The sequence below is a fragment of the Dipodomys ordii genome, unplaced genomic scaffold (assembly GCF_000151885.1).
Source record: "Dipodomys ordii isolate 6190 unplaced genomic scaffold, Dord_2.0 Scaffold84, whole genome shotgun sequence".
In the NCBI taxonomy this organism is placed as follows: Eukaryota; Metazoa; Chordata; class Mammalia; order Rodentia; family Heteromyidae; genus Dipodomys; species Dipodomys ordii.
In genome coordinates, this window is record NW_012267300.1 from 4,728,220 (window position 1) to 4,738,953 (window position 10,734).

At 40.1% G+C, this 10,734-nt stretch overlaps 1 pseudogene; it reads left to right on the forward strand.

The window, feature by feature from the left end:
• Window positions 1–475: 475 nt before the first annotated feature.
• On the forward strand, window positions 476–2,367 carry LOC105992460 (annotated as a pseudogene).
• The last annotated feature ends 8,367 nt before the right edge of the window (window positions 2,368–10,734 follow it).

Genomic DNA, 10,734 nt, shown 5'->3' on the forward strand with positions numbered 1-10,734 from the left:
TTTATAATATATGCACCAGTAGGATAATCATGGCAAAACTTCTTTCTACTATGAATATACACAAAGTAAATGGAAAAAAATGAATGACAGGAAAGTAAAACAAGCTCTCTTAGGCAGCTTCGAGGAGTGGGTATCAATTGGATTGGCAAGGGCCAATAGGAAGGATGAATAAGGGTCACTATGGTCAAAGTTGCTTATATGCATATGTGAAAAATAGAATAATGAAATCTGCTGAGATTGTTCTAAGAAGGGGAAAGGGAAATGAAGGAAAAAGATGAAGGGGGTGAGTTTGAGTGGGATAGATCATATGCAAGTATGGAAATGTCACAAAGAAATTCCCCTTATATAACTAATACTGTAATGCGCAAATTTAAAGTATTTTTTTAAAGTAGAGGCCACATGGGCAGACAGAAAGCTCCATAGTACGGGCATCTATCGGTGGTTCAATGCAGGTATGAGATTGGCCCTCAGGTCCATGACCACTGCAGGCACTCCTAACCCTACCCTCTACTACACCGCCAGTCCCATGGATGTCTTCGTGTACCAAGTAAGCTGCTCTTAGTTCTTTTGGAGCCTAAAGTAGGGTGCGGCAATGGAACTCACCTTTAAATTTGCCGAAGGCCTGGTAGGGTGTTCTACAATGGGAGTGAGAGGCAGCCAAAGGGAAAGAACAGGCAGAAGGCAGAGCAAAAAAAGATCCAACAAAGACAGGTGCTGCGCCATGGTGGTCTAGACCATCGGTGGTCTAGACCATCATGCCAAGGAAGACAAGCTGCCACGCTGGCCAAAAAGTGCCACTTCTGCCAAAGCAGCAACCATATGGCAGCCTCCTATCTGCCCAGCAGGCTCCCAGCTCCCAGGGAAAGCCGACCTGCTTTCAGGAGGAAAAAGGAGAGATCCACAGCTCTGCCCTGCTCCACAAGGTACAGGATTGAGCCACCAGTTAGGGGCTACTGTTTTGTCATCAGAAAGTTTTCAGGAGCAGGCAATTCGTTCTCAGAGTGGAGAAAGCAGGATTAGGCTAGGTTGGTAAGTAGCTGGCACTGCCATATATCTCAGATCTGTGTTCCCAGCATTACCCCCATCTTCCTTCTCGGGTTCCCTGTGGAGGAAGAAGAGATGCAAAGTAACTTCAACTATGTTCTACCTACATCCACTAGAGGGAGTTTGGAGAAAATCATGTTAGTACCTTCATGCTTTATATTATTGTATTATATGTCTAGTTGTTAGCAGAGTTGAACTAAAACAGGGCAGGTTAACTCTACAAAATCTACTGCCTTTCCAGTTCAGAGGGAACATTTTTTTAATATTTAATAGATGCTAGGTCAAACATTAATTAAATCTTTGCATTTTTCTTTTGTCAATTTAGGTGGGTTATGTTTTCCTAAGGAGTAATTAAACAGAAAGCACCATGGTAGCCTCCAGGAGCAGTATGAATCACTGAACCATATATGGTATTAAACAAGTATGCTGTTCATTTAAACAGTTAAGATGATAAACTTTATGCTGTGTTTGTTACTACTATAAAAAAAAAAAAACTGATCTAGATGGCGGTCGCCTGGGTCTCCACCACCTCCTGGGGCTCCTATGGCTCCAGGAGACCTTGGGCGGCTGCCGCCCAGCCACAGCGGACGAGGAGACATTTAAGTGTGAGGACCTCAAAGTGGGACAATATATTTGTAAAGATCCTCAAATAAATGATGCTACACAAGAACCAGTTAACTGTACAAACTACACACCTCATGTCCAATGTTTTCCAGCACCCAACATAACTTGTAAGGATTTCAGTGGCAACAAAACACATTTTACTGGAAATGAAATTGGTTTTTACAAGCCTATATCATGCCGAAATGTAAATGGCCATCATACAAAGTAGCAGTTGCATTGTCTCTTTTTCTTGGATGGTTGGGAGCAGATCGATTTTATCTTGGATACCCTGCCTTGGGTTTATTAAAGTTTTGCACTGTAGGATTTTGTGGAATTGGGAGCCTAATTGATTTTATTCTTATTTCAATGCAGATTGTTGGACCTTTAGATGGAACTAGTTACATTATAGATTACTATGGAACCAGACTTACAAGACTGAGTATCACTAATGAAACATTTAAAAAAACACAGTTATATCCATAGATACTTTAATAAACAGAGTCGAGCCTCCTTGATTTTAACAGAGAATACCCAGTATGTGGATTTCCAGATATTTCTTTTTCTTCGTCAAACACCACTTGATGGGTTCCATCTGATCATTTTTTTTCATGTCATCATTTTTGATCTAGTTAAATGTATAGTCTCTGGGCACTAGTAGCTCACACCTGTAATCCTAACTACTTAGGAGGCTGAGATCTGGAGGATTGTGATTCAAGAACAGCTTGGGCAGACAAATCCTCAAAACTCAATCTCCAGTTAACAACCAAAAAAACCACACTGAAGGCATGGCTCAAGTGGTAGAATGCTAGCTAAGTGAGCACAAGGCCCTGAGTTCAAACCTTGGTACCACCAAAAAAGAAGAGTATTATTCTTGGAGTTATTTAATAATTCTTTGTTTATAAGCTGTATAATAGTCTTTCTGAGGCTTCTGTCTCTATGAGACAGATAGCTCTTTATTCTGATATTGTTTAATGTCTCTTATAAAGGCAAGTTGCCACTTGTCATTTTTTCTCCTATGAAAAATAAAGGCATAACTTATTCACAAAAAAAACTGATCTATGCTCAGAAATGGAAGAACAAAGGGTGAACAAATGCAGCAATGGTACTCACTGGACACTATGTTGAAAATGAACTACACAACGTGTGGATGGGGATGACAGGGAAAAATTTGGAGAGAGTGAGGGAAGGGGTAATATTGTCCAAAAAGAAATGTAGTATTTATCTGACTTACGTAACTGTAACTCCTCTGTGTATCACCTTTATAATAATAATTTAAAATATTAAATAGAAGAAAAAACTGTTCTATGCCAGTGTGTCATTGACTCATGCCTGTAACACTAGCTACTCAGAAAGCTGAGATCTGAGGGTCACAGTTTAAAGCCAGTCTGGCCAAGAAAGTTTGTGAGACTCTTTTCTCCAATTAACTACTGATAAAGCTGCTGTGGCTCTAAGTGGTAAACAAAGTTGTCCAAAACTGGCCCCTGTTTAACCTTACCTTCCATTCCCTGCCCCTTTAATATCATCCCACGCAATTTGCACATCTCTCCATTGCAGCCCTCTGCTATCTATGCTGTGATTTTGAGCTAGAAGACCATGGACTGCTTTGTATCACCAGGGACTAGAAACTAATGCCAGTTCATCAAATCATTTCTGACTGTGCAGAATATTATCTAGAAGCCCAGAGCCTGGGAAAAATGGAAAATTCTGATAGGTACACTGACATAATTATCAGTTAAAGATCTCATATGGAGCAAGAGAAAGAATAGAAGGTTGAGGTTGCCAGAGATAGGGCTAAGTCTGTGTCATGTGATTAACAAGAAATCTAGGCCATACAGAGAAGGAGATGAGTTACTGAAAGAACACACAGAAATAATGGTAATAATTATCCCAGTCTTAAACTCCTTAAACACAACAGGGAGATTAGGATATCATTTCCACAGGGCTGGGAAACCCCAGGGAACAAACAATTCCTCAAGACTAGGAACAGAGTAGAGGGTGCTGAATCTCTCTGATTTGTAATAGGATTGGAGCAGATAGAAGCCTGTACCAAAGGGTTGGATGTCCTCTTTGTTCCTGTGGCCCCTTAAAAATCCTGGTACAAGCCAAGCACTGGTGACTCACACCTGCAATCTTAGCTACTCTGAGCAGGAAAGTCTATGAGACTTTTCTCCAATTAGGCACAAAAACAACCTGGAAGTGGAGCTGTAGCTCAAGTGGTAGAGAAATAGCCTTGAGCAAAACATCTCAAGGTTCAAGCCTCAGGATTCACACACACACACATACACACACACACACACACACAGGCCTGGTACAACTTAAAGATCATCCGTTCACAAACTCTTGGAAGACATTAGTGATTTTGGAAGGCTAGTAGTTAACACTAACGATACCTGGTATATCTAATACTTTACGAAAGAAATCTTTCCTTAATCCTTACCTTTTTTTTTTTTTAATGGTACTGGGGTTTGAAGGCAGAGCCTTGTGCTTGCAAAGAAGTTGCTTTAACACTCTGCCATACTTTCAGACACTTTTCTTTGCACTGATTGTTTTGAGATAAGATTTGACTTTTTCCCAAGCTCATACTTGAACAGTGATCCTCCTATTTTATGCTTTCTGCTGCAGCTGGGATGGTAAGTACATACCACTACACCCAGCTTCTTCAGTTCTGGTGAACTCTCAATAATGTTTTGTCCAGACTGGCCTAGAACCATGATCCTCAGATCTCAGCCTGCTGAGTAGCTAGGATTACAAGTGTGAGTCACCACGCCAGGCTTACTCCTTCTCATTATATCCATTGTACAGATAAGAGGGACTAAGCTAAGATAAAGAAACTTTCCCAGGGTTGCAAGGCTACCTGGGAGTTCTATCAGGATTCCAATGTAGCTGTCTAGAGCTTTTGATTATGTAGTTAAATACCTTGATCCCAAAAGCACAACCTAGATTATTAGACTTTTATAAGAAAGAAATATTTCTGTCAGTCATTCAATGGAGGATTCTTGAGGAATCGTCTGGCAAGCATTGAAAACTCAATCCTTCAACATAGATCTTGGCCCCTGGTCCCTTCATAATGGCCACATAATGTACAGAACTAGTCCAATCAAATATAGGACATATAAGGAAATTAGAAAGATTTTCTGGATTTTTTTAAAAGATTCTTTTCTTGTAAGAAATAAGGAGCTGTGTACCAGTGGTTCATACATGTAATCCTAACTATTCAGGAGGCTGAGAACTGAGAATCGCAGTTCAAAGCCAGCACAGGCAGGAAAGTCCATGAGACTTTCATCTCCACTTAACTATCAAAAAGCTGGAAGCTGTGGCTCAAGTGGTAGAATGCCAGCCTTGAGTGAAAAAGCTGAGGGATAGTATCCAGGCCCTGAGTTCAAGCCCCAGTACCGGCACAAGGAAAAATAAAATTTCAAAAAAGAAATGCAGGAAGAATGACTCACTAAAAGGAAGAACTATTATCTGGAAAATCAATGATTCCAGGTCCTAGAGGTGTAATGAAAGAGTCTGGAATAGATCCCTCAGTCGAGGGGGTTCCCATCCTAATTGATATTACACAAGGAGAGAATGTAAGAAAATACTGAGGTTGAGTCATCTGACTCCTACCATGCTGGGTGGGAAGCTGCCTAGCTCCATTCTGATAGCAACTACAAATCAAACAAGCCTCTTTCAGGCACATCAAAAGGACAGTTGGTACCATTACAGGCCTTCTCCAACAGCTCATCAGATAGGAGACGCTCATCACTAACAGATTGGATTCTGAGATGCAGAAAACTGTCCATTGCTGACCTGGTTGATGCTGAGCACTGATAGAGGGACAGATAGCATTACAAGATTTACAAGATAAGCATCCCACATGTGAGGGACTTTACCCCAACTCATGGGTAGGGACAACTGAGGACTACTTAGCATGAACAGAAAGATAGTGAAGGAGTGGGGACAGAGCAGGAGACAGTACAGACAAAATTGTTGTCAGGTCTGCAGTGAGCCTGCAAGAGCAGAGAGAACTTAAGGCAATGAGTTCCTTCTATCATCCATCCCAGCTGCAGAGAGAGTTCTCCCTCTCCACCATCGTTCACTTCCCTAGATGTTTTGTCCATGGACATTTATACCAGCACCAGCAGAAATTCAGAGAGAGAGAGAGAGAGAGAGAGAGATCCTCAGGCATCAAGGAAAGATCCCAAAGCACAACTTACAGTAGAGATCAGAAGAAAAAATATACCAAAAAGAACTTCTGAGAAAAGCAAAATAAAAGATCTACAAATGTGCTCTAACTAAAGTACAGAAGATATAAATATATTTTCACTGCCCATGAAAATATGCAATTTCATTTGGAAGGCTGTCTGCATACATGAAAATAAGCATCTGGTATTCAGCTGAAGTTTCCAAATGAATGCACAGGCATAACTAGGCTCAAGAAAGTATGTTCACTGTGTCTTCTAAATGGTAAGGATCATGTGTGGTCATGGGAAACTCCAACATGGGCAAAACCTTCAAGATCAAGCCTCATTGCCTTCCTCCTATATCCATGTGTTAATCCACTAAAGAAGCCAGTGAAGCCAGGTGCCATATTACGGATTACTTCTGCAATCCTAGCTACTCAGGAGGCTGAGACCTGATGATCATGGTTCAAAGCCAGCCTAGGCAGCAAAGCCTATGATACTCATATTGGTCATCATTTTACCACCTAAATGGTAGAAGTGGAGATGTGGCTCAAGTGATAGAGCACCAATCTCGAGTGAAAAAGTTAACAGTTAGAACCCAGACCCCAAGTGCAAACCCTAGTACCAGCACACAATAATAATAATAATCCAGCAAGTTAATTAAAACTCTAAACATGATCATAATTGGCTTCTCCTGATTATATTCAAGTGGCCTATCAACAATGAGATAACTGATAGTAAGCAAAACTCATTGCTCAATATTTTCCAACCCTGTTCTCCCTTTGAGTACCTCAACAAAAGATTGTGTCCTTTGGAATTCCTTAGGAACTTTGAATTCTTCCACCAAATCCCCTCTGCATTTTTCTGTCACATGTCTCCACTTGTTCTCCCCTCCTTTTCCTGTGATTTTGGTACCTTGTACTTGTTTTGTAGTACAGGACATACTACAGAGGACCAAAGTCCCCCTAATGAGGAGGACTCCTATCTGTCTAGAAGTGGAAGATCACATGTATGTTCCATAATAGAGAACAATAGCCTCCTTCCTACAAGCTTGGAGTGGACAGCCACAGCTCACCACCACACTGTGTGGCAGAAAAACACAACAGAGCAGCTTGCTCCTCCCAGTGCAAAAGAAAAGAGGAGAGAAGGAGAGAGAGAGAGAGAGAGAGAGAGAGAGAGAAATAGAGAGAGAGAGAATGCATTGTTTGCAACCTAAATTGAAATGGTATCCTATCATTTGCTCAATCCTATTAGTTAAAGTAGAAGCCAGCCATTTAGTCTAGTCCACACTCAGAGAAACAAAGTATACAAGTTCATAAGCACTGGCAGGCAGGCATCATGGAGGACATTCTTAGAGGCTACTTAATGCAATAATAAATGCAAACATTCTAACAAAACTTGACAAAAAACACATAAAAAGGAATTACATATTGTGACTGAGTGAGGTTTAACCTAGGATTACAAAGTTAGACAAACACTAAAAATGCCATGAATGTAATCTGCCATTTTAAGAAAATGTAAGCTGGACACCAGTGTCTCACGCCTGTAATCCTAGCTACTCAGGAGGCTGAGATCTAAGGACTGAGGTTCAAAGCCAGCGCAGGCACTAAAATCGGTGAAACTCTTATCTCCAATAAGCCACCAGAACACTGGAAGTGGCTCAAGTGGTAGAGCGCTAGCCTTGAGCTGAAGAGCTGAGGGACAGCGCCCAGGCCCAGAGTTCAAGCCCCACATATGACAAAAAAAAGAAAATAGGATCATTTCAATCAATGCAAAAAGGATGTTAGCAAAATCCAACATTTAAAAAAGAAACCTTAACATCAAGGAATAAAAGAACATATTTTCAATATGAAGAATCTCCAAATTTTCTGTCTAACATCATACTCAGTGATAAAAGACTAAATGTTCTCCCCTCCCCCAGTTTGGGATGGAAGTAAGACTATCACTCTCTGTTCCTACTCAGTATTATACTGCAAGCCTAATGCTTTCCCATAAAGCAAGAAGAAATTAAGCTATATAAATAAGAAAGGAATAAATAATTGTCTTGAAGCGCACATTCCATAATCATCTATGAAGCAAATCCTAAGGAATCTACAGAAAGCAAACAAACAAAAAAGCTACTTCAAATAATCAGAAAATTCAGCAAAGCAATATATTACACTTGATTAAATTTACAATAATCCATTGCAGTTCAGCATTTTCTGCACAGATCCAATGCATGAGCTGTATGGAGATGTGGTGTGACTCATCACTCCCAAAGCATTCAATAATCTGTTAATTACCCTGGTATCAGAATCTCTTTGTGAATATAATGTTTTGGTAGTTCTGCTAGTTCTTACTTTCCATTTTCTATCATAAGAGCCTTCACTCTGTGAGTCACTGTTAGGTTTATGCCAATGGCTAAATATGTATATTCTCTCTATAATCTGAAATGGAGGAAATAATTAAAGATTTACTTGGTCCCCACCATGCCCAGAATAAGATGGGCCAAAGCTGTGTTGCTCATTTCTCTATGCCTCCTCTTACTCGGGATTCCCAGAAGCACTTAAGCCTTCAGCACTTACTCAGTCCATACCAAGTACACAGCAATCCCAACAAAAAGATTTTTTTAATTTTAGTTTGTAATTTATAGTCACTGACAGATGGCCACAGGTATCTCTGGAGGAAAATAGAAGAAAGACACACAATATAAAATGTTAGCTATACTACCAGGACTTTTCTCAAGTCCTATCCTGTCTCAAGCCTGGAACTAGTTGCAGGGCTTTATGATATTCAAGACTTTATCAAGCCTAGAATGTTTCTGCTTAACAACAACAACAACAACAACAAAAACTAAGATGTTGGTCTGGCACCAGTAGCTCACACTTTTGTGAAATCTGAGAATCCCAGTTCAAAGCCAGACCTAGGCCCTGAGTTCAAGCCACACACTAAATAAATAAACTGCCTGAGATGTTAACAGACAGCCTGTCTTTATCTTGGAGCAGAAAAAGCATCCTTGCCTGCAATCAAGTAAAGCAGAACAATATGAGGGAAACACTATGGGACTAGAGTAAAACAAAAAAGAATTTGAAGAACTGGAGACATGTCTCAAATGACAGAGCACCAAAAAAAGTGAGAAAGAGTCTGTGCTCTGAGTTCAAGCCCCAATACTGACACAACGGCAAAAAAAAAGGAAATGAGCCAGTGGCTCATGCCTATAATCCTAGTTGCTCAGGAGGCTGAGATCCTCAGATCCCAGTTTGAAGCCAGAAAGGAAAGTCCATGAGACTCTTATTTCCAATTAATCACAGAAAAAGCCAGAGGTGGCAGTGCGGCTCAAGTAGTTGAGCACTAGTCTTGAGCAAAAATGAGCCCAGGGACAACATTCAGGCCTAGAGTTCAAGCCCCAGGAGGAGATAGAAAAAGAAAAAAACAAGTGGATTTGATACCTACTTCTGCTATTTAAAAAATATGAGATTTTTTCAAGTATTTTGAATGCTACAAACCTCAGCTTCTTCATCTGTAAATTGAGAACAATACTTTCAGTATTTATATGAGGTTAAATAAGATCAGACACATACCTAAAATGTACCATCAGTCTTTGACTAGAAGATGCCCAATATTTCATATTTTAGCCACTTTACAATAGAAATGAAACTTAGAATTGATGATTTGTTACTTCATAATCGAGAGCTCTTTTTTCTTAGGGACACATTAAACACACCTCAAAAAATGACAGTCACAGATAGCATCTTACTATCAAACCAAGTATAATTCTCAATGTATAAGTAGAAAAGTTCTGATCCCGTATACACAAACACTATCTTTTGTGTGAATATGTTAGTACTAGGGTTTGAATTCAGAGCATTGAGTTTTCATTCAACTTTCATGCTCACAGCTGGGGCTCTATTGCTTGAACCAGGCCTTCAACCTGGCTTTTTGTTGGTTAATTGAAATGGAGTCTCTCTGACTTTTCTGCCCAAGTTGGTTTTGAACTTCCCTTCTCCAGATCTCAACTTCATGAGTAGTGAGGATAAGTGAGTCACTGACACCAAAAAAAAATACTGTCTTTTATATAGGTATTTGTCTTTCTCCATTCATTGAACTAACTCCTCAGCATCCACTTCCCTTATCATTAAAATGAGTAGAATGGAAAGCCTATGAATTACAGATTCAACAGAATTCTGGGGTCTTACTGGTATGTGACATTCTGAGCTTCCATCTCATGCTCCAGAACTATTTGCAGAAATACCCAATTATTGCTACAATGATTAAATGAGAACACATGTATAAAGTGTTATCAGGGACATATTGTAGGTATTTGATAAAACCTCCCTCTTTCTTCCTTCTCTCCATACCACGTTCTATTATTCTACTAATCATTTGGATACAATGATGGACTAATCTTCAACTTCTGGCCACACAAACTATGGCCTGCAGGCTGAATCAACCCACCACCCAGTTTTGAAAATAAAGATTTGTTCATATAATGTTCCCATATTTGTTCACATATGCTCACCTGTGTCTATGCCTTTGTGCACCAATGGCAGAAGAGAGTGTTGTCACAAAAAAACAAATATTGCCTTCCAGGGTGAAAATAATTACAGAAAAAAAAACCTGTTGGTCCCTGTTCTCAAGTCCTCTCTATGCAATTGCTCTGCCTCTGAAGAGCTGCTTTGGATAAGAAAGTTGCATGCCTGATTCTGAGAGCCAGAACTCTTGGGATCTGCCCACAAATTCAACACCAGCGGAGATGAGAGTAGTCATGAGAATTTCTGATAAGGAAGACAACTCAGCCAAAACAAAACCTGATGAAGCCAGTTCTATGGTTTTCAGCCCTCCCTTGCTTCTTCAGGAACTATAAAGGCCGAGGTGAGAGTTAGAATGGCATTAAGAGCTGACCATGGGCATCACTGGGAAAACACAGATCTTGCTTCTTCTG